Source organism: Adiantum capillus-veneris, chromosome 10, assembly GCF_014529385.1.
Source record: "Adiantum capillus-veneris isolate H3 chromosome 10, ASM1452938v2, whole genome shotgun sequence".
Classification (NCBI taxonomy): domain Eukaryota; kingdom Viridiplantae; phylum Streptophyta; class Polypodiopsida; order Polypodiales; family Pteridaceae; genus Adiantum; species Adiantum capillus-veneris.
In genome coordinates, this window is record NC_140940.1 from 163,856,239 (window position 1) to 163,884,186 (window position 27,948).

Consider the following 27,948-nt stretch of genomic DNA (forward strand, 5'->3'; position numbering starts at 1 on the left):
ACCTATTAATGTTTTGTGCTGGTCAAGGGTGTGCCGGCTTGGGGCTATCTTGTACATGGTGTTTTTAACAAGTTGAAGCCATCATTGTTGTAAATCTTCTGTTGGTTCCCCCTTTCCCCTTCTCTTCTTTGTTGTGTGTGTGTGTGTGTGTGTGTGTGTGTGTGTGTGTGTGTGTGTGTGTGTGTGTGTGTGTGTGTGTTTTTCCGAGAGTGTACCCGGAAGTACATTGTGCCCCCCCGATGGTCTATTGTGCAAAGAGGGATTGAGAGAGGTTGTGTGTGTGGTAAAGGCAATGAATTATGTTGTACAGGATGATAGGGCTTTGTTTGTATTTTCATATAGAGTGTGTGTATATGGATGTGTAAAAACGGCGATTTTCCTATGAGTCATGTGACTTTTGAAGGTGAACTCTAGTGATTAGGGGTGTTGTGTATATCCTGGACTATAGAGAGGCGTGTTGGTTGTGTGCTGAGTGTGTTCCTCTTTCCCCCTTCCCAACGTTAGAATGTGTTCTTATACATCTGTCTTGTTGGATGGTTATAGGTACAAACCTCAACCTTGTTCCATCAAAGGTCCATCATCATGCCTTAAAACTAAACGTGATGTATCAAGTTTTCATGAATATTAAGTGATGTCATTGTCTTAGTTTTTAAAAGAAAAGTTTTGAACAAATGATATGTGGTAAAATTTCATTATATAGTTTGGATATCAAAGGGGATTTTGATTTCAAACACACACTTCACTCTCTCCGTGGTCCTTCTTGGTCGAGTGACCTTGTATAACTAAATTATACTAGGTATCAATATCTTAAACTATACCGAAAATATTCTTCACATAATAGCAGGTGGGATGGATCTCCTCATTAACTAAGCTTGGCTATGCAAGCAAGCAAGGTATATCAGTACCAACTTCTACCACACAAAGCATTATGTTGTGTTTCAAAGATCCTGAATTTCACAGGAGAATACTAGACTTTGATTGTGAAGCAATCTCTAAAGGGTCCTTGTTTGTACTCAATATAGCTTCAGTCAATGATTGGATTTCTCTCCTAGTCTCAACCCTTCTAGATTTATTTTCCTCTTTGACAACCTTCCTCCTTAATATACCTTTTGTCCACACTCACGATAGTGTTGATCATGAGTTTTACTTTTCTTTTTTACCTACTATTGTCAATAGATTATATTTTAGCAGAGAATATTATGAATCCTCTGCTTGATCTTGACCTCTTAGATCCTCAAGAATCCCTCTCACTTCTTCTGGGTGCTATGTCTACTTAACCTGAAAAATCTTTCTCGCAATAGTTTTTTTGGAATAGTTTTGCTTATACCTCTCAGGCAAGTCGAGTTGGACTCCATTAGACTCAACAACCAACTATGGAACTTTGAGCTTATAAACCATTGTTACCCTTTACAATTAGCTCTCTTGCTTTGCTTTATAGTGCTCCCTTAGAGGTCATGGAACAATGCAATACAAGTGCCTTGAAATCAAAGCATATGTAATCTATTGGCCTTGCTTTGAGCTTCAGTAGATTTCACTTGCAGCTGTCAACTCCAACAAGTGCTCTAATTCCTCTCAGATTGCAAGGACTAAAAATTTGTCTATGGCTGGTTGGGCTAAAGATAAAAGTTCCTTCGCAACTACTGGAATACATATCAACCATTTTGTCAAGAAGTGCTCATACAAAAAATAGGATCCCAACTCAACTTGTAATGCTTCTATATTAAGGGTCGAACATTTATTATGGTTTGTGTTTCAAAACCTGCCAAGGTTCTTTCCTTTCAACCTTGGACCAACACTAGTGTATGCATATATAGCATGGGTAGCTTCTATACCTTTGGAAATACACCAGGTTGTGCTAGTTTATTATCACTTCCACAAACATGCTTGAAGTTGCTTGTGGATTAGTGTTGTATTATTTAGGAAATCCTTTACTATCAAGGCTGGCTAACACACCTATAGCTAACACCATCAAAAAAATTCTTCAATTGATGAAAGGAAAGGAGCCCACAAAAAAAATCACACATACCCAGAAAGTGTATCTTCCTCAACACACAAGAAACCTCACCAAATTTGGGGAGTGAAAGATATCAGAGACATCCATTAAAAAAATTCGAATTCTACTCAAACAAAGATCAGGTTCGATTCACTATCTCTAAAAATAATTCACTCAAACAAAATGACAAAAATTACCAAAGTACAAGGAAAATTTGTGCGATACTTATGGAGCTTTTGAGATTTTTTAAGAATATAGTAAACACATTAGGCATACCTAGAAAACTAACCTATTTCGAAATTAAGTTTGGTGGAAAATATTTTCGGAGTCTACTTATTATATCATAGAAGGCCTTTAATACCTATCCGTCGGTTGCCAAGCCTCACCATATCGATGCTAGAAAAGCGAGAACCACATACATAAAATGTCAATCTGTGGGACGTAGCTGACCCACCTAGTGCATGGAGGATACAAGAGATAGCTAATCTCTCAAGAAACCCAAGTCTAGTGTGCTCTCACCTAGATTGGTCTCAGGTGTCAAACACCAAAAGCTAATCTTCTTACCGCAAGCAATACAATGATTTCATATAGCTATAGTGCTACCTAGAATGTGCAGAGTATCCTCACCAACCTCATGTGCTCAAAAGCCATTTTTGACACTTGGGCAGAATTGTGCCAATGATAAACAACCTATTTTTGGCAAGTCGATTCCGGCCTTCAAAGCACTCTAACTCCCGTAGGACGTGCTCTATCTACTCCTATGGATGAAAACCAATTTTGATCCCTGTATGGAGAGTAAGGAGTGAAAATAACTCATAGATAGACACGACTAAAAACACAACTTCATTGCAAGAGACTTACATAGAAAGGAAGAGATTTCACCTCTGAGTGCGTTGGTATGATCAGATCTACACTGCAACTTCAGATGAGGTAGACACGAAGCAATGAAGAAAGAGAGAGTTCACTGAATTTTACTACAACGTACACTCAACTTTCATTATCAAAACATATGTCCGAAGTGTTGGAATTAGGGTTGCAAAGAAAGGCACAAAGCTTGGAGAAGACGCAGGAAGCTCAAGGCACACAATAGAGAGTGTGTTACTCAGTATGCAATGGAAAGATAGATAGCCCTAGAGTGATGGGCATATATACAATGCTCGGGGGGAAAAACCTCCTAAAGAGGCAAAAAATGCCCCGACGGTCCTAGTGTGTTCACACACATCACTACCACATGTATATGGTAACAAATCCCCCCTGGAGTGATGCGGTGAACGAGAGTTGGCACATGAGTAAAGGGAAGTGCCATGCCCTGAGGAAATGATCAGTCCACAAAGGGGAGTAAGCCCAAAGCTTTGCGGAAAGCTTCAAGCTTCTCATGAGACAATGCCTTTGTGAAAAGATCTACAAGGTTGTCCTGTGTTGGCACATAAGCCAAGCTGATCTCTCCTACTGAAAGCCTCTCCCTGACATAGTGGTAATGCACCTCAATGTGCTTTGTGCGAGCATGAAAAACTGGGTTCCTTGCAACTGCCAATGCTCTCTGAGTGTTAGTGTAGATAGTGTTGGCAGTGTCCTGTCCAACACCCAAATCAGCCATAAGGCGTCTGAGACATACACACTCAACCGTAGCTGTGAAGACTGTCCTGTACTCAGCCTCACAACTCGAAGTGGCCACAGTAGGTTGCTTCTTGCTCAACCATGATATACATGAACTGCCAAGCATGAAACAAAAACCACTTGTGGACACTCTCATGTCAAAACAACCAGCCCAATCTGAGTCCAAAAAAGCATGTAAGTCTGGCGGCAATGATCCCCCCTTGGGATAAAACAAGCCAAGATGTAAAGTGCCACTAAGGTAGCGGAAAATCCTCTTGACAGCCTGCAAATGCTTAGACCCTAGGCTATGCATAAATCTGCTGACCTGTGAGACTGTAAACTGAATATATGGCCTTGTGTTGCATACATAAATGAGGCAGCCAATAGTAGTTTGGTAACAAGTGACATCAGTAGGATCGCCAGCATCATGTAGACTCAACTTCAAACCTGTTTCCATGGGAGTGGCAATAGGTTTGCAATCCTCAAGTCCAAACTTACATAGCAATGTCTCTATGTAACTTTTCTGACACAAGGCAATACCACCATCACACTGCTTAAACTGTACACCCAAGTAATGATGCAACAGCCCCAAATCTTTCATCTTGAAAGTAGCATTCAAATGAGCCTTAAATTCAGCAATATGTCTCTCATTTGGTCGAGTGATTAGCAAATCATCGACATAAAGAACCACAATGAGAAGTACATCACCCTCATGCTTTACATATAATGTGCTTTCTGTTGGACTGTTACAAAAGCCTCGTTTAACCAAATGAGTGTCAGCTTTCTCATACCAAGCACGAGGAAATTGCTTCAACCCATACAAAGCCTTCTTACATCTGCACACTTTGTCCTCTTTTCCTTTCTTGACAAAACCGCGAGGCTGTGTTACATAAACTTCCTCAAATATGTCACCATTCAAGAAAGCAGTAACAATGTCTGATTGATGTACATCCAAACCAAAATGAGCTACCAATGCACATAGAAAACGCACAATAGTCATACGACAAGTGGGAGCAAAAGTCTCTTCATTATCTATACCTTTTTGTTGTGCATAACCCTTTTCCACAAGTCGAGCCTTATGGCGATCGATCTCACCATGCGGCTTGCGTTTCAAATTGTAAACCCTATTTGTACCAATGGCCTTTTTGCCAAGAGGCAAATCACATAAAGTCCATGTGTCATTTTGTATACGTGCATCATATTCTGATTGCATGGCAGCCATCCACTTTTATGAATTCTATGCTTCATCAAAAGACAGAGGCTCCTCAACATCATGTAAGTTAGACACAGCCAAAGCATAACAATCTGATGCATAAGATGCATGGCAAGAGCCTGAACGAGTACGACTAGACAAAGGTGCATCCAATTTACTGTCACGCAAAGTGTGCACCAGCCATTTTGGCATACCTCTAGCCTGCTCATTTTCAGCCCTTTCCTCATCAAGTACATCATGTACATCTGCATCATCAATAGGCTGATCTGTAACATTTTCAGAAACACCCATAGGTTGTACATTGCCTCATTGGAACTTACATTTGTATTTACACCACTAAAAAGACGCAACAAAGTGTCATAAATGTCCTGTGAGCTTACATTACTGTCTCTAGTACATGATAGCAAGGGCTGAAAAGAATCTTCCACAAACACTACATCCCGTGAAACCAGAATACGCTTTGTTTGTGGATGATATAGCCTGTAACCTTTGCTTTTAGCACTATAACCAACAAAAATACATTTGACAGCCTTATCATCCAATTTTCTGCGCTGTGTTTGTGGCACCAAAGCATATGCCAAACAGCCAAAAACACGCATGTGCTCAATAGAAGGCTTTCTATCATGGCATGCTTCATATAGAGTAATAGACTGCAAAGCTTTTGTAGGACACTTGTTAAGTACATAGTGGCACACATGATGGCCTCAAGCCAAAAAGAATGCGGCAAAGCTTGACTTTTGACCATACATCGTGCCATTTCCGTCAGTGACCTGATTTTCCTCTCAGCAACACCGTTTTGCTGAGGTGTATAAGGTACTGTACATTGGTGTTTTATCCCATGACTAGCCAGAAATGCATTAAATTCATGAGACATATACTCCCCCCTCGATCGGAACCGAGGGTGCCCATAGTACATTTCGAGACATTTTCAGCCATAGCGAGAAATTTTTTGAAGCACATAAAAACTTCAGACTTCGCTTTAAGCGGAAATACCCATGCATGCGTGGAGTAATCATCAATGAAAGTCACGAAGTAAAGGTAGTTGCCCAAGGACGGAGTTTGCTTGGGCCCACTAACATCACTATGCACAAGCTGCAACCTGCATGTGGCCCGAACTGAACCATCCTTTGGAAACTTAGAACGCTGCAGCTTACCCAAAATACAGCCTTCACAAACATGTTTGACAGGTGCTTCAAGAGGCGGCAAAGAAGCAACCATATCAGATTTCTGCAAACACAACAACTGACAAAATTCACATGACCAAAACGTGCATGCCAAAGTTTTGCATCTGAAATAGCCCTTGAATCTTCAACAACATTTGCAAAATTTTGTCCACACTTGTCATACAAAGTGAGCTTATACAGCCCACTGCACAAAAGCCCAGATGCAACGATTTCATCACCAAAACTGAGATCATGAACTGTACATCTATCATCCACAAATTTGACTACAAGTCCAAGTCTAGCAAGTGCAGATACAGACAAAAGATTCTTCTTGATCCCAGGTACATAAAGTGCATCAAGAAGTGTGAAAGAACTGCCATTTGCAGCAGTAAGCACAATCTTTCCAACTCCCTGAACCGGATAAGAGGCATTGTTGGCACAAGTGATTGAATTCCCATGAGGGACAAACTCGAGAGAGGTGAACAATTCACGATGTGAGGTAATGTGCTTTGCAGCACCACTGTCGAAATACCACACATTTGAATCTGCAGCAATAGACAAGCATGCATCATGGACAACAGGATTGTAAGTGCACTATGCGCTCAAAGCCCATTCTGCATCGACATGAGCATCACAGTCTCCTTTCACAGAAGACTCAACAATGGCTGCATTTGTAGTGAAACCAGCATTTGCAGTGGAACCACCCTCTTTGTTCTTAGCCTCTTTGGCCTTCAACTTAGGACACGACTTGATCAAGTGATTATTAGCTTTACAATAATGGCAACGCATCTTCTTTTTGCCCTTATCACCAGAATTTCCAGACGAATTGCTGCCAGCAGAATCATTAGGAACATAATTTTTGCCACTCGCAGCAGAACCATAAGAAGTGGCTGCATTGCTGTTACCACCCTTTCTTTGAGAAGCAATAAAAGCCTGTTCAATTGCATGCTGTCTAGTCCTATTTTTTCTGGAAAGTGGCTATTGCAACAGCAATGTGCATAATGCATCAAAGTTGACAACTTCTGGATTTCCTTGGGTCATAAGTCTCCAAGTACTAGCAAAAGTCTGGTAAGAATCTGGTAAGGCATCAAGAACAGTTTGCACAAGCGAACTGTCTGAAATGACTTCACCTGCAAAAGTAAGTTGCTCATTGATATCCTTGACACTAGCAAGGAAAGTATCCGTATCATCTTCCTCATGCATAATCTTTGACTCCAAGTCTTTACGCAACAAAGAAATTTTAGCCTCATTGCGGCTTGCATAAAGACCAGCCAAAATATCCCAAGCGTGTTTTGCAGATTTTGCTGAATGGATGTGAGGAACAATTGTGTGCTTCACAGACAACACAATCATTGCATGAGCTTGCGCATCTTTTACATCCCAACGAGCTTTTTGTATCGTAGGCAAAACAACTCTAATAGCAACAAGACCTGCAACATCCTCAACATCGCCTACATCCTCAACATGCCCTTTGCCACAAGAACATGTTGCATCATATAAGCCCACCTAGGGTAGTTGTCCCCATCCAACCTGTCCTCAGCAGCAAACATCTTGAACACATCTGTGTTGTTATTAGCCATGGTAAATGCTGCACATGATGTGAAAACTTCCCAAAAATAGGAGAGACGGAGCGGGAACAACACGTGCTATATAGCACAAACCATAGAAGACTATGAGGCACCTGTTATGCAGAAAACAACATTGACAGAAATTTTGCACAGAATGACGATTGCCTGTGCAGACCTGCTTGTAGTGGAAACGAAGGTCGAAATGAGCCCGAATCAAAAATCTGAGCAGACTAAGCTCTACGATATGTCCCGAAATTTTTGTCGACCTGCGAACGCTTGCCAAAGCTCACTAAAATCGGAGAAAGTGAGCAGGCGTGTGCTGGAGCAGTTGGCGACTAAGCCCAGGAGGATGCAACCTGCTCTGATACCAATTGTTGGAATTAGGGTTGCAGAGAAACGCACACAGCTTGGAGAAGATGCAGGAAGCTCAAGGCACACAATAGAGAGTGTGTTACTTAGTATGCAATGGAAAGATAGATAGCCCTAGAGTGATGGGCGTATATACAATGCTCGGGGGGAAAAACCTCCTAAAGAGGGAAAAAATGCCCCGGCAGTCCTAGTGTGTTTACACACATCACTACCACATGTATATGGTAACATGAAGTTACAAAATTGGCTTTTATACCTTAGCCAAGGTTTGAGAAATGAAACCCTAACTAAATGGCTAGCTACAAAGGCTAGGAACTACAAACAATTACAACTCTGGAAGCTCTTGGCCCCTTTTATGCATTTGGTATCGCTAGTAGACATGAACTGCATTGTAATTCTATTCTTGTGTTCGAGGGGTCAGGAGCCAACAAATTTGGCTTTGAGGTTGGTGATGACGGCTTGTTGAGTATGTGAAAAAGCTCGTGTAGAATGCCTCCTCAAAAGTTTGTATGTGGTAGGAGGGTGAAAGACCCTGGGAACTGCCATGAATAGTCCTCCACCCAACCACCCTTTTTATAGCCCCTTGGCTTGCAGGACCCCTTCTCCACTGGGGAGCCGCAGACCCTTGCCCAGGTCCTTGACCTCTAGGGTGGCCCTTGGCCTGACATTACTCCCCCCTTGGAGAAGCGTTTTTGTCCTCGAAAACACAACTGATCGTATCTTCGTGAGAACACTAATGTTTTCCTTATTGGCATCCCTTATGCGGGCCAATTGTCATGATGATTGATACTTGGTGCAGTGAGGAGGTTTAATGAAACCAAGAGCAACATCTTGATTTTTAACCTTGTTGTCCTTTTGCAGCCACTTGTATCTAAATGGTAACTCAATTTATAACTCACTTGAGTACTTTAAAGGAGTAACCACAACTAAAAGGTGTCTAAAGACATAACGAGTTTTCAGACTTTTTGAAGATACTGGAAAAATGCAAGAGAACATTGACACAACTTTCCATGAAGCTGTGAGCCAGATTTCCAACTCGCGTGAGTATCTTGAAAAGCTCATAGCTACTGAGGGATAGAATAGGGAGTGTCCTTATGTCAGAATTCTAAACATTTTGGAACACACAGAACTACATGTTCACCCTAATGAAGGCTACATGCCAACATACTTTGCGAGCACACCTACTAAGGCCTTGACTTATGAAACTATTGAAACGTTATCCAACCCCACCACAATAGGTGTTCAAAGTTGAAAACCTATCCTCAGAAAATTCTAGAATAGGGAGAGAATTCCCCATTCAGAATGCGTTGTGCTAACGTATGTGCTTAATAGATCCTTTAGCAAAGAATACTTATAAGTTGCCCCTCCAACATGAAATGAATAACAACTGTAAGAGTGAGGTGCTTTCCCCCAACTACTTACAGATAGTCTTCCACCATTGACGATAAACTATGACTCAACCATTGAGTATCCAACATACACTTGATATGAAATGGAGACAACCAACTAGGTTAAAAGCGGGTTGGAGTGGAGTAAGCTCATAGCGTTTAGACCATTCAACCAGAGACACTCGTCCTGAGCCATTACCTTGTATGGTAGGGTGTATACTCATAATAAATTGCTAGAAAAGTTGCACTTGAAGTGCAAAAAATTACAGAAACGAGAAAGTCCATGAATTTGCATGCCGCTCCGAACAAATCTGTGTTAAACAATAGGGCCCATAACACCTAGTGTGCATGCATTTAACACAAACAAATCCGAACCGCAATTCCATGACAAGACTTTCCACGGCACGTACGTGAAAGCCTTGCAACAAGAGTGGACCATAACAGTATGTGAAAGCTCAGTCACACCTAGGTACCAACCGTGAGACATTCTCATGAACGTAGCATACTTGGCTATATGTAGAAACGACCCTCCATTAAGTGGTTTCACAGCACTTGTAATCACAAAAGTCTGTACTTAGTACCTGACCATTTCTGGCCACTAAATTTTTTCTTGATACGGTGTGCTCTAAATGGTCTAATAAACGGATACGACCAACGCGTAGGGACTTTTTTGCGACACATCATTAGTAATTAGGCGCCAGTGTCAGTCCTAGAGACTCATATTTGCCGCATGTGGAATATGTCTCAAATAAGGATGTCAGGAAAAGTGACATCCATCAAGTATGGGATGTACTTGTGTGTGGACGTAACTGCAAATACTCTGCAACGTGAGTGAGAGGGACCCTCATTATCATTGATCCACACGGGCTAAACCAAACTCCGTGAGTTACTAGACCTTGTTGTATCCCATGTGACAACATGTGCCAAATAGAACCGTACCATGTAGGTCTGTAATTCTTTCAACAAGAGTCAAACCCAGCACGGATCTTGATGAAAAGGGAAGAGAGAAAATAACACTATTTTTGCAGAATGCTATGCTCTTTCATGACCTTGTCACTTGGCTAAAGAGCAAGCTGGATGAAAGCCTTCTAGCTTAAACATCCCGTTTACAAAATGAAACAAACTTAATTGGAAAGGAAAATAAATCCAAAAAATAGGTACTTACCATGAGTTGGAAATTACCTAATACTTACCCAGAAGTCAAGTGCATCCCTCAACCTGTAAGCATACCATATCAAAATTTCTTTGACCTGCTAATCACTAAAATTAGAGATTAGTGAAGATAAATAAATTGAAGTTGTAACCCAGGCTATTGCCGTGGCAATCCATACCCTTGGGTATAGCTTGCCAAACCAACCCCCTTGGTGAAAAGTTGGAAAGAACCTTTTGACTATCCCTTGGCACATATTTTTTTCTTAAAAACAAAGTGTGAAGGTGTCAAAAATGATCATCAACACGTATTGTGTGATTTAGTAATCACATCTATGGTCATACCACAAAACTGTGCTCCTATATGCACGCCTAGTGCTATAGAGAAAACGAAAGATCCACGCATGGCAGAACCCCTAGCTCTTATGGATAGCCGTGCTATTTGAAATTCTTGCTGCATCTATACGCAGTGTTATAGATCAGCCTATGCGAGTGTAAGTTCATCAAAAACTTAGCTCAATCGTCGCACCAAAACATGTAGTGCTTACAAAATACCCATATGTAATGGCAAGACTCTTGCTTGGCCATTAACATCGATGAGAAGTCCACTGGGTAGATCTATTCAAGCTAGAGAACAATTGGGTCTTACCCGAGATCTGACAATGACTCTTAGCCAGTGTGTGTGGCTCATAGCTCTTATGGCAATTAGTGTTCAATCGGCTAACCGATGAAGACTAATTTAGATGGCATCTTTACCACTTTCTAGCTGAGAGTTAGAGCACCTTGGCTCATGCTGACTCACAAGAAAAACATGTATCAAAAGCTTCTTAAAAAATTTTCATTATTCTTTGAGAGAAATAAGAAAGAAAGAGAAGGAGAGCATACTGAACTGAGGAACTTTCCTTGAGTTTCTAGAGTGTGTACCCAATATGTGTGCTCTTACGCATCTTATGCCTGGCTTGCAGTTTATCCTATAAGCATGCCATGTTTTTCTGGTATGACTCTCTCATCGAGAGAGGTAACAGAAAAACACAAAACACATCTTGACCTACCTACCTTGCAGGGATCGTGATTGTATGAGGATGAATTAGCATTGGCACTTTGCCTCTTGTCCTTGACAGAGTGTCTAGTGTTATAGCGGAAGTGTATTTCATGAGGCAATAGAAGTGAATCCACCTAGCTAGCATGCCGTGCATGCAGACTTGGCCTCAAACATGAGAGCCAAAACCATAAGTTCCTTGCACAGTCTAGACTGGTAGGGATTCAGTGAGGTGATATTCCCTGTGATGGAATTGGCCTATTTAATTTGAGAGTAGAGAAAATTAATGAGAGTACTTTTGAGAAATGACTTTGTGAGCATAGCGGGTGAACATAATTGAAGATAACAACATAATCATAACAATTAGTTAACTTGGCATGATCAATACTTTTGCAAGAGAGAGAATTTAGAGAACATGACAACAGTTGAGGACCGGATTTATGTGGAGCCGGTCCCCCCTCCAATAGGCATTTGTATTATGATTTCTCCCATTAAGAGAGACTTGTTCAATTTTTGTGTTCCTTGTGACCTAGGTGATGCAATGAAGATGGAAATCTTCATGCATCACAAACATAACATAAACTTGAAGAAAGATTTAACTATCCCAAGCCTCAGTCCCAAGACCTCAAAGACCTTCGAAGGTGGAGAGAGCTAGCAGGGAATGAGGGTAGGGAAGAGGAAGAAGAAACATTTCGTAGGAGAAAGAATTAGTTCCTCACTTATCATAACTCTTGTTGCTAGCATACATAATAGCATAGTAATGAAGAAGAAGGAGATGGAAAGCTTAAGCATTGGAGCATGGCTCTTGGTTGGATTTGCACTCCATATCCAAGAGTGTTGGTGTAGGCTCTCAACCTCTACTTGCTTGGAGAAGGAGAGGGAGCTCTTGCACTTTGCATAGCACACAATGAGAGTGTTTGTGAGTGTGTGTGGGTGAGTATACCCCCTAAGCAACCCCCCTCATTGCTAGGTCGACCCCCTCTTCTAGCTCATCATTGAAGCTCATTGGCTCATGCCAAGCCTAGCCAATCACAAGCTTGAGCCATTTCTAGCAATAGGTGTAGTCTTGGGACAAGTGCCCCCCTTTCCCCTTTGAGAGAGAGGACTTGATAAATGCAAAAACAATTAGATAATTGTTGTAAATTATCATTGGACCCCTTTTAATCCTAGCCAATAGAGTTTAAGCACCTCATGGAGGTAACATGGGTAGGGCTTGACATGTGTCCCTGTTGCCTCTTTAAGCTTGGGCTTTCCTTGAGAGTGTGTGTGTGTGTTATCTCTCTAGCCCCTAAGAAAAGGGCTCGCCCCCCTCTTTGTAGGGATCTTTTTGACCTTTGGTGCTCAAGCACCTTAGTCATCAAGCATGACTAAGCACTTGGACTAGGGGTGTTCCCACAAGCATCTCAGGCAAGCATGTCAAAGCACCTCAAGCACCTTAATCATGCAGCAGGTCAAGTACCTCAAGCACCTTAATCAAGCACCTCAAGCACGACAAGCACCTCAAGCACGAGAAGCACCTCGAGCTTGGGCCGGGTTCCCACCTCAAGCTCAGACCTAGCTTACCTAAGGTCAAAGGACTTTTACACACATTATTGGAGGTCTTCAATGAAGCTAACCCTAAGGTCTTATGCTCCATTGGTTAGCCTTGCTCTTTGATAGACCATCTCTCATTTAGGCCCCTTTACTATTGGCCCCGTGTTGAGATAAATCTATAAGCACATATCTATATCTTAACACTTGTTCCCGTTCATTCTCCCACATTAAGTGATCAATTTAATATGAGAAAATCATTTGGGTTTAGATATTAGATTTTATGGCATTACCTCTCTCTTGAAATCATAGTCGTCCTCGACTATGAGGTAGAAGAGATAAAGCCTTAGTCATCAGTCAATTTTACTTAGCGGGTAGAGGATCCCTTTTTACCCTACGACATCTTTCCAAGATGGATGACTAATCCATTTGGTGCTTGGGAGACATAGCTGCCGCAAGCATGTCTGCTCTTTAGTCCATTTCATTCTCCCAAAGTAGAGTGACAAATTCTACTTGGTGTTTGTGAGACGTCGTCATCACAAACATGATTCTAAGCATGCATACTAGTTAAATTTGTGCACAATTGAAAAGAGGACTAGTCTTATAAGACAAAAACATGAGTCATTTAAAAGAAATTTGTACATCTGCTTACTCTAATGTAGCATTGTAAGCATTGACAAGGTTCATACTATCCTTAAGCTGTATTCTTTGCATACATCTAGCATCTTCAAAAGGATAATTTTTGAACTTAATAAGATACCGTCGGATAATCTTACCATGTCGTAGTACCTTGTCCTCATGCCGAAGGACAGCTTCAGGTTGTAGCACCTGTTCTTGGTCTTCAACTTCGGGAGGGTCTTCAATAATTGGTTCAGTTGGTGGCTCTCCTGTGTAGGGTCTTCAATAATTGGTTCAGTTGGTGGCTCTCCTTTGTAGGGCTTAAGTAGGCTTACATGAAAGGCATTGTGTATGAGTCAATGGTTGGGCAACTTGAGTTGATAAGCCGTCTCATTGATGGGCTTCAAGATTTGGAAAGGACCATAGTATCTTTTTGCTAGTTTAGCATAATACTTTTGATGGCCCGTAGGATTTTTGCCCGTCGTTTGTCTTAATCGAGCCTTAGGAAACTTGAGTAAGACCCAATCATCTTCTTTGAACATTAAGGCTCTTCTGTGCTTATCAGCAATAGCTTTTTGCCTTTGTTGAGATATGGATATAGCCTCCCTAATCTTTTGAAAAGATTCTTGTAGGTCACGGCTATACTCATCAGCGGCGAAGATCTTCCCATGTACTTTGAGTAGCAAGGGACTTTTAGGTCTTCCCTCAATGATCTCAAAAGGTGCTTTTCCCGTAGAAGTATGTACAGTATTATTGTAGGCATACTCTACAAGAGGTAAGTACTTTTCCCATTGTGAGCGTTGATCTACTTCGGTAACATAAGTCTTGAGTAGATCGAGTATCGTAAGATTGGCTATCTCACTTTGGCCATCCGTTTGTGGGTGATAGGCCGAAGAGAAATTCAATCTTGTTCCTAGATTTTCAAAGAGACCTTTCTAGAAATTACTGGTCATTCTAGGATCTCTATCTGACACGATGGATGTGGGTAATCCATGGTGCTTGAAAATCTGAGATATGAAGAGAGTTGCCATTTGATGTGCCTTAATAGTCTTTTTGACAGGAATAAAATGTGCTTGCTTGCTAAACCTGTCAACTATTGTCCATATTCTTGTATTCCCATGGATAGACTTGGGTAATCCAAAGATGAAATCCATGGATATACTCTCCCATGGTGAATTTGGAATAGGCAATGGCTGGAGTAATCCAGGTTGCTTCCCTCTATCATACTTGGTCTTTTGGCATACTACACATTTTGAAACATACTCTTGTATGTCCACTTTCATGGTAGGCCAATAGAAGTACGTCTCTACTTCTCGGAGAGTAGGTCGAATACCTCTATGCCCCGCATATGGAGGAGCATGGGTTTCATACATAACTTTGTCACGAAGGGAATGGGTAACACATAGCCTATTGCCGTGGAGAAGATAACCATCCTGCAAGGTGAATGGTTCCCCTTTCTTCCCCAAAGCAAGGGCTGACATTATGTCTTTAAAGTCCGGGTCAGTAGCATACTCATCTATCATAGAGGATAGATCATTGTGAGTAGCTATAGACACCGCATTAACTTTGGGTCGTCGTGAAAGTGCATCAGCCACTTGATTGTGCTTACCAGCTATGTGAGAAATATGGAAATTAAATTGTGAAAGAAAATTTGCCCACCTCATTTGTTTGTCGGAAAGCTTGGTTTGCGTCATGAAATACTTGAGACTTTGGTGGTTGGTTCGTAGGATAAATGGAGTCCCCAATAGGTAGTGCTTCCATGTGTCTAGGGCATGTAGAACAGCTAAAAGCTCTTTCTCATAAATGCCCAAGACTCGTTCATCAATATTGAGCCTTCGGCTCTCATATGCTATGGTATGCCCTTCTTGAAGAAAAACTGCTCCAAGGCAATCACCACAAGCATCACATTGGACCTCAAATGGCTTTGAGAGATCCGGAAGCACGAGAACTGGTTGGGAAGTAAGCTTCTCTTTGAGCTTTTCAAAAGCATTTTGCTCCTTAGCAGTCCATAAAAACTTAACGTTCTTCTTCGTTAAGTCGTGTAGTGGTCCGGCTACTTGAGAGAATTTTGCTATGAAGCGTCTATAGTATGCGCACATACCAACAAAGCTTCTTAGCTCATGTAGATTTCTTGGGTTAGGCCATGCTTTTATTACCTCTAACTTTGATGGATCCATTTGGATACCATCTTTAGAGATAATATGACCTAGGTATTGAATCTCTTGAAGGAAGAATTCGCTTTTCTTTTGGTTAAGAAAAAGCTTGTTCTCCCTCAATGCTTGAAAAATCTCTTGGAGATGTTGCTTATGTTCCTCCAAAGACTTGGAGTAGATGATGATATCATCAAAGAACACTCCAGTGAATTTGCGGTATGGTCTAAAAATTTTCTCCATCAAATGATTGAATGTAGCTGGTGCATTAGTCAAGCCAAAAGGCATGACTAGATATTCATAAAGACCAAACATTGTGCGAAACGCGGTCTTTAAGATATCTTCATCCACTATCCTTATTTGATGATAGCCACTCTTAAGGTCAATCCTACTGAAGTAGGTCGAGCATTGTAGCTTATCAAATAGATCTTCTACCCGAGGTACGGAAAATCTGTTTTTGATAGTGATATGGTTTAGTGCTCGATAGTCCACACACATACGGTATGTACCATCTTTCTTTTGCACTAAAAGGACTGGAGAACAAAAGGGAGAGGAACTAGGCCTCACCTCCCTTTGTCTACCAGCTCTTGTACTTGCCTCATGATCTCCTCTTGTTGAGCTTGTGAGACTCGATAAGGAGGCTTGTTAGGTGGTGAGCTTCCAGGAAGGAGCTCAATACGATGGTCATCATCCCCTCGTTTTGGAGGTAAGTCCATAGGGATATCATCGATGAACACATCTTGGAATCCTTTTAGAAAATTAGACAAGTCTAACTCTTCTTAATTCCTACCATTTACATTTGATGAAACATTAGTATCTTTTAGAGACTCTTTGACAAAAATCATGTACGCAGAAACTGAGCTCTTCATTGACTTATCAAAAGCAAGAGGATTTACAAGTGGAATAGTGCGACCACGCTCAGTAGTATCTATATACATGTTCTTTCCCCTGTAGGTGAAGTAGATTCTCCTTTAAGGGAACTTCATGTTGGCAGCCATGCGATCAAACCATGGTGCCCCTAGGATAACATCCTCATGTTGGAGAGGAGAGATGAAGAAGTCTTCCTTGTCGACATAGCTTTGGACATGAAGCCTCAACTTCCCAATCAAGGGAGTAACGGAGGCTTGTTGTCCCTTGAAAGCTGGATCACTCACTACTATATCTCCCATCTCAAAAGCTTGAATGCCCAACTTGGTGGCCAACTCCATTGATATGAAGTTAAGAGTAGAGCCAGGGTCAAACAAGATGAAGGCATCATGCTCTCTTACCTTTCCCCAAGCATAGGAAAGTGATGATCCTTTGCAATGAGCAGCTTCGATGGTGGAAGCCCTAGGAGTCTCATTGCGAGTATTCTTCTTGGGGCAAGAACGATAGCCATGTCCTTGCTCCCCAGATTTGAAACACTTATGGTCCTTGCGAAAAGCTTCAAGCTCTTCAGGAGAGAGTTTGTTTTGCCTTTGTAAACTCCCTTCTCCTTGGACCGATTGTTGTTGTTATTGAAATTGACTTGAGAAGTATTTTGAACATTGGTTTTCCCCTTTGCATCATTTTTGTCTTTGTTTTCCATGGGCTTGACATTACGTCTAGCCCCTTGATGGAAATTGATGCGTGAAGCAACCATGGTGTGATGGATTACTTCGCTAATAGTACCAGGCCATTGAGAGTTGATGTAGTCGGCCATCTCTTCAGGTAATCCCGCACAGAATTGCTGCCTTTGCTCGGCAAAGTCTATCTTTTGAAAGACAGTAGCCTTGAGATGTAAATCCCAAAACTTGTCTACATATTTGTGGATAGACTCATGGGAGAGGAGCTTCAAGCTGCGCCATTCGGTAAGCACTTTGTCCTTTGCATCGCTTGCAAGGAATTGCTTCATGATGGAAACTCGTAGAGTTTTCCATGTCTTTGGGGCTTCACCATTTCCACGAAGGCTAGCCCACCATTGACGAGCTGATTTTTGAAAGTGCATAGCTACATGGCGTAGCTTAGAGGACTCTGTGAAGCCCTCATCTCCAAAGGCCGCATCAAATTGCTGGATGAAGGCCAACACTTTGTCGGTAGCACCGAAGGTGCCATCATAGGTGAGAAAAGAGATACTCTTTCCTCCCTCCTTGAACTTCTTTAGCTTTTGTGACCTTCGCCATGCAGGAAATGATTTGCGATGTCCTCCCCTCTTGTATTCTCTAGGAGAATAGCCATAACTTTCATCGGAAGAGGAGGAAGGTAAAGAAGGAGAAGAGGGTGACCTCTTCCTAGCCCTTTTCTTCCTTTGTTTCCTCTCTTGCCTTTCAGAGTGATGAGGAGAAGGACTATTTGTTGACCTTTTCCTCTTGGGAGGAGTGGGCGATCGTCTAGACCGCCGTCTTCGTGGAGCCACATCTTCAGAGGAACTTAAACTTTCATTGCTTTCTTGCTCTTTGGATTCCTCCTCTCGAATGGGAGAGAGTCTTCTTTTGGGGGTCTCTTCAAGAGGCCTCCTAAGCTCTCTCTCCTCTTGGAGAGGAAGGGAAATTCCATAATGAAGGAGTAGGAGCGGAAGTGCGACGCGAGAGAGAGTGCGAGAAGAAGAGCACGACGATATGGTGAACTCGCTCTACTGTAATGTGTAGAGCATAGTGAGTTCTTATTAGGTTTTTACAAAAGAATATGTGTACATACCTGGCGGCCCGCCTACTTACCTGGGCAACCACATTGGGCTTTATACCCCAACAACCTCCCACTTAAAGTCCAATGTGGTACTTTAAGTGTGAGAGAAGCTACTATACAAGCTAATATACAAGAGATGTAGAGAAGTGATGTACTACCCTACACCTAACTGCTTGCGAAAATGCGCAAAGCTCTCTGAGGGAAGTCCTTTTGTAAGTAGATCAGCAGGATTTTCTGTGGTGTGAACTTCGACAAGTTGAAGTTGCTTATCCTCGAGCATTTCCCTGATGAAATGATACTTCACATCCACATGCTTTGTCTTTAAGTGATAAACTGGATTGCGAGCCAATTGTATAGCACTTTGACTATCACAATATAACACAGGCATCTCTTCTTTGATTCCCAAATCTGTTACTAGTCGATTAAGCCAAATTGATTATTTGCATGCCTCTGATGCTGCAACATATTCAGCCTCTATAGTAGACTGAGTAACACAATCTTGTAATCTAGAAAGCCATGATACTGCTCCACCAGCCAATGTAAAGACATACCCTGACGTAGACCTTCGGTTGTCTAAGTCACCTGCATAATCTGAGTCTGTAAAACCCTTTACACTTAGCTCCTCACTCCCATAGCATATACACATACTCTTTGTAGCTTTCAGGTATCTCAATATTCCTTTCACTGCCTCCCAATGTTTCTTGCCTGGGTTTGACATGTATCGACTTACTACTCCCACTGCAAATGCAATGTCTGGGTGAGTAGCAATCATTGCATACATCAAACTACCCAGTGCAGACGCATATGGAATCTTATCCATTTCAGCCTGTTCTTCCTCAGACATGGGACAATCTTGTTTGCTAAGTTTCACATATGGTGGCAATGGAACACTCAGTGCCTTTCCCTTCTCCATATTGAAACGTTGCAAAACCTTGTCAATATACTCTGTTTGAGATAACCAAATCAACTTCTTTGATCTGTCTCTCTCAATGCGCATACCAAGTATATGACTTGCCTCACCCATGTCTTTCATGTCAAACGATTTTTCCATCTTTGACTTCAAAGCTGAAATTTCTTCCAAGCTTGCTAGCAATCAACATGTCATCCACATACAAAATAAGGATCAGCCAACTACCATCCTTAGCCTTCTTTGTATATAGACAGTGATCAATCTCACTACGTTTGTAGCCTTGAGAAAGCATAAACTTGTGGAATTTATGGTACCATGCCCTCGGTGATTGTTTTAAGCCATAAAGACTCTTTAACAACTGGCATACCCAATCTTCCTTGCCTTTCTCAACAAACCCTTCTGGCTGTTGCATGTAAATTTCCACATCTAAATCACCATGCAAGAACGCTGTCTTGACATCCATTTGGTGCAACACCAAATCTAATATGGCAACCAATGCAAGAAAGCATCTCAGTGTAGTCATCTTGACCACCGGAGAGAAGACTTCATCAAAGTCAATGCCCATTTCTTGCTTAAAGCCCTTGGCAACAAGCCTTGCTTTGTACTTTGGCTGACTATCATGAGCGGTGATCTTATACCTGTAAACCCATTTACAGGGTAGAGCCTTTTTGCCCCATGGTAATTTAACTAGCTTCCATGTTTGGTTTTCATGCAGAGCTGTCATCTCTGACTGCATGGCCAATTGCCAATTCCCGGAGTCCTTCATTTGCACTGCTTCCTTGTAACATGAAGGCTCATTGCAATCAGTCAACATGACATAGTTCATAGATGGAACAAACCTATCAGGAGGTCGTGTGACACGTCCAGATCTACGCACAATAGGTGGCTCAGGCTCAGCCACAACCTGTGGTTCCACTCTATCCTGTCCTTGCTCCTCTTGAGCCCTGACATTTTGTCTTGCACGTGCAGGTCCATCTTCTTGGAAGACAACTCTTCTAATCTCCTCAACCCTCTCTGGTTTAGAATAATATTTGGATTCATTAAAGTGAACATCATTGCTGCGGAAAACCTTTCTGGATTCAGAATCCCAAAGTCTGTACCCCATCTCACCAGAATTACCATAGCCTAGAAAGATGCACTTTCTACTCTTTGGCTCAAGTTTGTTCCAAAATTCCTTTGGAACGTGAGTATATGCCTCACAGCCAAAGACTCTGAGATGCTTGTATGAGGGCATTTTGCCTGACCATACCATCTCTGGCACTGAATCCTTCTGCAAAACCTTGCTAGGAGATCTATTTACAAGATGAACAACTGTTGATACAGCTTCAGCCGAAAACCCATTTTGCAGTTGTGCATTAGACAACATACTTCTGACCTTCTCTTGTATGGTCCTATTAATCCTCTCAGCAACACCATTTTGAGGAGGATTGTAAGGAGCATTAAGTTCACGTTTTATACCTTTTGACTCACAAAAGTCCTGAAAGGCCTTTGAAACATACTCTCCACCATTGTCAGTGCGTAAGCATTTAAGCTTCTTGCCACCCTGATTCTCCACAAGTGTCACAAACGTTTTGAAAACACTAAACGCTTCATCCTTGTGCTTGAGAAAGTAAACCCATACTTTCCTCGAGTAATCATCTATAAATGTCATAAAGTAAGAAGCTCCCCCTAGAGATAGGTTAGGCATAGGTCCACACAAATCACTATGAACAAGTGCCAACTGTGTATCTCTTCTACTGCTTCTATGCTTATGTGGCTGCTGTGTTTGCTTACCATACAAACAATGTTCACAGAATTCAAAATCATTAAATGAAAAGCCAAGCAAATAACCAGAACGAGACAAGATTTCCATTCCCTTCTTGGACATATGTCCTAACCGGCTATGCCACAAAGAAACGTTCGGCTGCTCGGTTACATTGATTACATTTTTAGAGACATTTGATACATAAATAATGTAAAGTCCTCCAGACTTTACTCCATGTGCTACTGTCATAGAACCCTTGGATATCTTCCACATGTTCTGTCAAAAAGTGGTGACGTAGCCAGCATCATCAAGTAAACCTGTGCTGATCAAGCTCTTTGTAATTGCGGGAATATGTCTCACATTCTTCAGCGTGAAAGAAGAGATATTTTGAAATTTCAATTGAACATCTCCAACACCTAAGATCTCACATGTCTGCCCATTGCCTAGCCGAACCTGATCTTTAGTGGTCACATAAGAGGTAAACCACTCCTTGTTTGGAGACACATGAAGTGATGCCCCTGAGTCTATAATCCAGTCACTCAGTGCATTTCCATTAGATGCTGTAAGAAGAGCTGAGTCCATTGTATTCTTCAAGAAGTAGATGTCTCCTGACACTAGACTGTCATCCTCTGCAACAGTGTTTGTCACATTTATTTCTTGAATCTTCACTGAGGACTTGTTCTTCTCACCATGGTCTTCAGCTTTCTCTTTGCCTTTTTCTGCTTTCCATTCTCTGCAGTCTCTTTTCATGTGACCCTTCTTGCCACAATGGTAGCATTCTATGTCACTCTTGCCTTTAGCACTGCGGGACTTGCTACGAGACTGATTCCTCTTTCCACCTTTGTACTTTTCTTTGGTCCTTCCCCTGACAACTAAGGCTGTTCCTTTGCCTTTGTCCATTGTCTTTCTATTGGTTTCTTCAGTAAGCAGACTTCCTTCTACACCTGCTATGTTCAAACCATCTGGAGGTGCAGAATTACTCAAAGCTGTGCGAAAAGTGTCCCAACTTTCCGACAATGTGATCAACAGGAACATAGCTCTAACAGGTTCATCAAACTTGACACCTTGAGTTGACAACTGACTGTAGATTGTGTTAAATTCATTCAGATGATTGGACATAGGTGTCCCTTCTTTCATCTTCAAGTCAACAAGCTTCTTAAGCCAGTATACCTGTGAAGCTGCACTCTGCTTCTCATAAAGATCACTCAGCTTTAACCATGCTTGATAAGCCGACATCTCGTCTGCTACATTGAAGTAAACGCTTTCTGCCAAAGTCAGCATAATGGTAGAAAGTGCCAATTCATCCATTTCGCTCCATTCATCTTCGTCCATATCTTTTGGTTTTATCCCCTTGAGCTTTTTAGGTTTTATCTGCTTCTTTTGTACCAACACGTGCCAAATCTGCTTCTTCCACAATGGGAAATTGGTTCCATCCAGCTTCTTGATATTGTAAAGAGCAGTGTCCTGTGATCCAGCCATAGCTACGCTTCACAGTAGTTTACTTTTCTGGGAAAGATTCGGCAGAGATTTTACCCTGTAAACTGACCTCTGAACCAATATCAACCTGTCAAATGAACCAACAAAAGCTTCAGATTCTGCAGAAATTTTGGCATAGTCTCCTTTGTAAATGGATCTGGTGTACTAAAAACAGACCAAAAAACAACTCAAAAAACACTGTCTCTCTGACACTGTAAGCTGCGGGTAAACCTGTCCTGCACCTGTACTGTCTCTCACTGTCCTGTCACTGTCCTATAAGCATAGACTGCGACAATGCCTCAATGGCAGTAAAGCAAAGATACAATCCCAACTGTCTAACTCACAGTCAATACATCCTAGCTGCCTATCTAAGGGTGCTCCAGGGATCGCTCCAAGACCTGTATCACCGAAAGGATCTCAACATTCGAGAATCCCCCAGCTCAATAAAACCTCACTCGACCCTCAACAAAGGCTGCAGTAAATCTGACAGTACATAGACTTCCCACAAAGTCATACATCCACAAATTTCCCACTGTATACTGTAACCGCTGCGGTGGTTGTTTGCTGCGTGACTCACAGCCAACAAACCCTCAACAGACATACATCATCTCTGACAATACATCCCATGTGGAAGTACCTGCAATGTCAGGATGAAATCTGGAATATCAAGCAGCAAACACAAGATACCTGATGAACTAGTGGATGTCGCCTACAGTCTGTGTGTAGATGCGCCCGTGTCGTATGTGACACGCCTCCAAGAACTGTGACCTGTCCTTCGATGTTTAGACAACCATAAATCAACACTCTGGGAGTGTCGATATCCTCAGCACCTGCAGTCGTAGGCCGAAAACCCCAAATTTGCAGAGTCGGATCTGCACCCGTCGAGACCACGTAGTCGAAAATGGTCTGCGCAGACCTTTGTCGAAGCCGAACGGTGGCCGAGATGACCTCAGAATGAAATTCTGAGAACACCAAGCCCTTCGGGCTTACCCACAAGATTTGGGGCCGTGTCTTCGCCTGTCGAATTTCACTCCAATCTGAGCTGGTGACTCTAGCCTCCTGTAGTGCTGCCCCGAGCCTCGATCTGAGCTCTGATACCAGTTGAAGGAGTACGAGCGGAAGTGCGACGCGAGAGAGAGTGCGAGAAGAAGAGCATGACGATATGGTGAACTCGCTCTACTGTAATGTGTAGAGCATAGTGAGTTCTTATTAGGTTTTAACAAAAGAATATGTGTACATACCTGGCGGCCTTCCCACTTACTTGGGTGACCACATTGGGCTTTATACCCCAACAGATAACTGCATGAAGAGCCCTGGCCAATGAGCGAGAGAGGGGGCTTGCACTGTCGTCGGAAGGAAGAGCTTGGAAGATACTCCCAAAGCTTCAAGGGGGAAACGAGAGCAAAGGAAAACGTGACAATGGAGGTCTGCTTTAGAGATGGCACCTCGAGGGGACAGAGGGACTACAGTCGTCGCGAGCGAGAGAGAGTGAATAGTGAGTGGTCCCTCATGACGCCATTGCACTCTCTGACGGAGTCATGGAGGACGCAGAGTGGATTGGAGCGGGTGCAACAGTGCCGACGCAGGCCAGCAAGAGGGTCGCGATGATGGAGGTGAGTGCAAGGGAAGAGAGAGAGAGAGAGAGAGAGAGAGAGAGAGAGAGGGTATTTTAGGGGATCTCGCGAGATTCCGATTAATGACAACGTCTAAACCGAGCAAGACCACAAATAGCAATCCAAAGGTATTATAAACAACAATCCTCCAAAGGTATTCCTATGGGCTATTCTTACTCCCCTTTGTGGTGCAATCTTTACTTTACATCCTTTGAAATAGCTTTTATCATAAGACTCTCAAACCATAATCAATTGCAATACATTAAATCTTTCAAACTTTCTTTTAGATACATTAAATCATGGCACTAAATCTACTCACTACTAAGTAATCAATTGCAATACCTTAAATCTTTCAAACTTTCTTTTAGATACATTAAATCATGGCACTAAATCTACTCACTACTACTAGCTCTACTTTTGTTTTTCATTACATAGAATCTCCCCAAGATGCTTTAGTATCTATAATTAGCACGTCCATGCACGTCACCATTTAAAATCAATCTTAATGAGTAGGATTTGAACACATCACGTATATAGTATGAAACTCAATCTTAACCACTAGGCTATATGCCTACGCTGGTCCTTGAGCCTCTTTGAGCCATAAAAAAAAAGAATACAACACACCCCCCCCCCCCCACCCCTACACCCTCCCCCCTTCTCTTTTCCCTTTTTTTCCCCCACCCATCCCTTTTCCTTTCTCTCCCCCCCCCCCCAAAACTAATTAATTAATGGCTTTTGAAAAAGTCGTTTTGGGTGCCTGCTGTCTTCCTTCTCATTGTCTCTTTCTTTACTTTGTTACTTCTCATTGTTACCTTGTTCTTATTTTTCATGTATGTTATTTCATATCTTAAAGTGTGTCAAGATTCCTTTTTATTTAGTTACGTCTATTAGTAGTTTACTCACTACTACTAGCTCTACTTTTGATTTTCATTATATAGAATCTCCCCAAGATGCTTTAGCATCTCTAATTAGCATGTCCATGCACGTCACCATTTAAAATCAATCTTAATGAGTAGGATTTGAACACATCACATATATAGTATGAAACTCAACCTTAACCACTAGGCTATATGCCTACGCTGGTCCTTGAGCCTCTTTGAGCCATAAAAAAAAAGAATATACCCCCCCCCCCCCCCCCTACCCCTACATCCTCCCCCCTTCTCTTTTCCCTTTTTTTCCCCCACCCATCCCTTTTCCTTTCTTCGCCCCCCCCCCCCCCCCCCCCCCCCCCCCCAAACTAATTAATTAATGGCTTTTGAAAAAGTCGTTTTGGGTGCCTACTGCCTACTGTCTTCCTTCTCATTGTCTCTTTCTTTACTTTGTTCTTATTTTTCATGTATGTTATTTCATATCTTAAAGTGTGTCAAGATTCCTTTTTATTTAGTTACGTCTATTAGTAGTTTAGTCTGCATCGCACCATAGCCAAGACCTCACAGCTACCCACTGTCGAGGGTGAAGTTAGCCCCAAGCTTGAAGTGCTGACACATTTGCACTTTAAGCATAAAACCAAGAGACAACATTTTGGTGATCATGCTAGGGAGTTCATATAAATATTAATCAACATTACCATAGTATGTAGTAACGATTTTGGGTCAATTTGTTTGGCCACTATCTAGCAAGATTTGGTTTTAACATTACCAAGTGAAATGGGAAGGTGCAAAGGTGATTGAAGCAAAGGGAAAGGGTGATATGTGCATGCATTACAAAGGAAAAGGTAAGGTGGTAGTTACATATGATGAGGGTGGATGCTAGGTGGTAGCGTTGGTGAGGAACAACAAGGCACGCAACGGGCATTGCGAGGGGTGACGACCACGATTTGTTTTTAATGCAAAATGTCACCAAGTGGGTATGACCGGCCTATAGCCCAGTTGGTTAGTGGAGCAATCTTTCCTGCCTGACATAATGAGCTCAATCCCTGCATTTGAGGTTGGCGTGCCTGTTGAAGCGTGAAACTTGGATAAGCCTGGGTGGGAATCTTTGAAGATTCCACCTAATGAAATGGTGAAAGAGCAAAGATATGGTCCTCAATAGATTGCAATCTTGCATTTTAGCTACTTTTACCATTTTGTCTTCTACACTGTCACCCTCTACCCTTAGGCCTTCCATGTACCTTTGCAAACCTCACTTACCTACTCGTACAACACCCTACACACCACAAGCCTTTTGTTCTCCACATAGTGCCATGATAGCTAATTAAGAAAGCAAACATTGACATCTCTACCATCATCATCCAAGTCACACCTTGCCCTATCCCCATAAGACCATTCATGGAAGCGGAGAAGAAGAAGGTTCGAAGTCCCAAGTTGCATAAGTTCTTCACTGTTGCAACCACTCGATGGCAACATTGCATGAGAGGTATTGTTCAATTACATCTTGTAGAGCATGCCACAATCGACCATGAGTCATCACCACAAAAGAAAATCTAGTAATGTTACCCTCAGGTAGGGCAATGAACAAAATAGGAAATAGAATACTTCGTTGCTGAAGGTAAGCACTAGGGGAAGTTTGAGGTCTCAAATTTTCCCTATTAAAAAAATGGTAGAGAGAGAAAATACTTTTCATTTTTGAAAATGTGAACAACAAACTTTAAAACTCAAAATTGGAGGGAGAACACATGAAGTGATGCTCCTGAGTCTATAATCCAGTCACTCAGTGCATTTCCATTAGATGCTGTAAGAAGAGCTGAGTCCATTGTATTCTTCAAGAAGTAGATGTCTCCTGACACTAGACTGTCATCCTCTGCAACAGTGTTTGTCACATTTATTTCTTGAATCTTCACTGAGGACTTGTTCTTCTCACCATGGTCTTCAGCTTTCTCTTTGCCTTTTTCTGCTTTCCATTCTCTGCAGTCTCTTTTCATGTGACCCTTCTTGCCACAATGGTAGCATTCTATGTCACTCTTGCCTTTAGCACTGCGGGACTTGCTACGAGACTGATTCCTCTTTCCACCTTTGTACTTTTCTTTGGTCCTTCCCCTGACAACTAAGGCTGTTCCTTTGCCTTTGTCCATTGTCTTTCTATTGGTTTCTTCAGTAAGCAGACTTCCTTCTACACCTGCTATGTTCAAACCATCTGGAGGTGCAGAATTACTCAAAGCTGTGCGAAAAGTGTCCCAACTTTCCGACAATGTGATCAACAGGAACATAGCTCTAACAGGTTCATCAAACTTGACACCTTGAGTTGACAACTGACTGTAGATTGTGTTAAATTCATTCAGATGATTGGACATAGGTGTCCCTTCTTTCATCTTCAAGTCAACAAGCTTCTTAAGCCAGTATACCTGTGAAGCTGCACTCTGCTTCTCATAAAGATCACTCAGCTTTAACCATGCTTGATAAGCCGACATCTCGTCTGCTACATTGAAGTAAACGCTTTCTGCCAAAGTCAGCATAATGGTAGAAAGTGCCAATTCATCCATTTCGCTCCATTCATCTTCGTCCATATCTTTTGGTTTTATCCCCTTGAGCTTTATAGGTTTTATCTGCTTCTTTTGTACCAACACGTGCCAAATCTGCTTCTTCCACAATGGGAAATTGGTTCCATCCAGCTTCTTGATATTGTAAAGAGCAGTGTCCTGTGATCCAGCCATAGCTACGCTTCACAGTAGTTTACTTTTCTGGGAAAGATTCGGCAGAGATTTTACCCTGTAAACTGACCTCTGAACCAATATCAACTTGTCAAATGAACCAACAAAAGCTTCAGATTCTGCAGAAATTTTGGCATAGTCTCCTTTGTAAATGGATCTGGTGTACTAAAAACAGACCAAAAAACAGCTCAAAAAACACT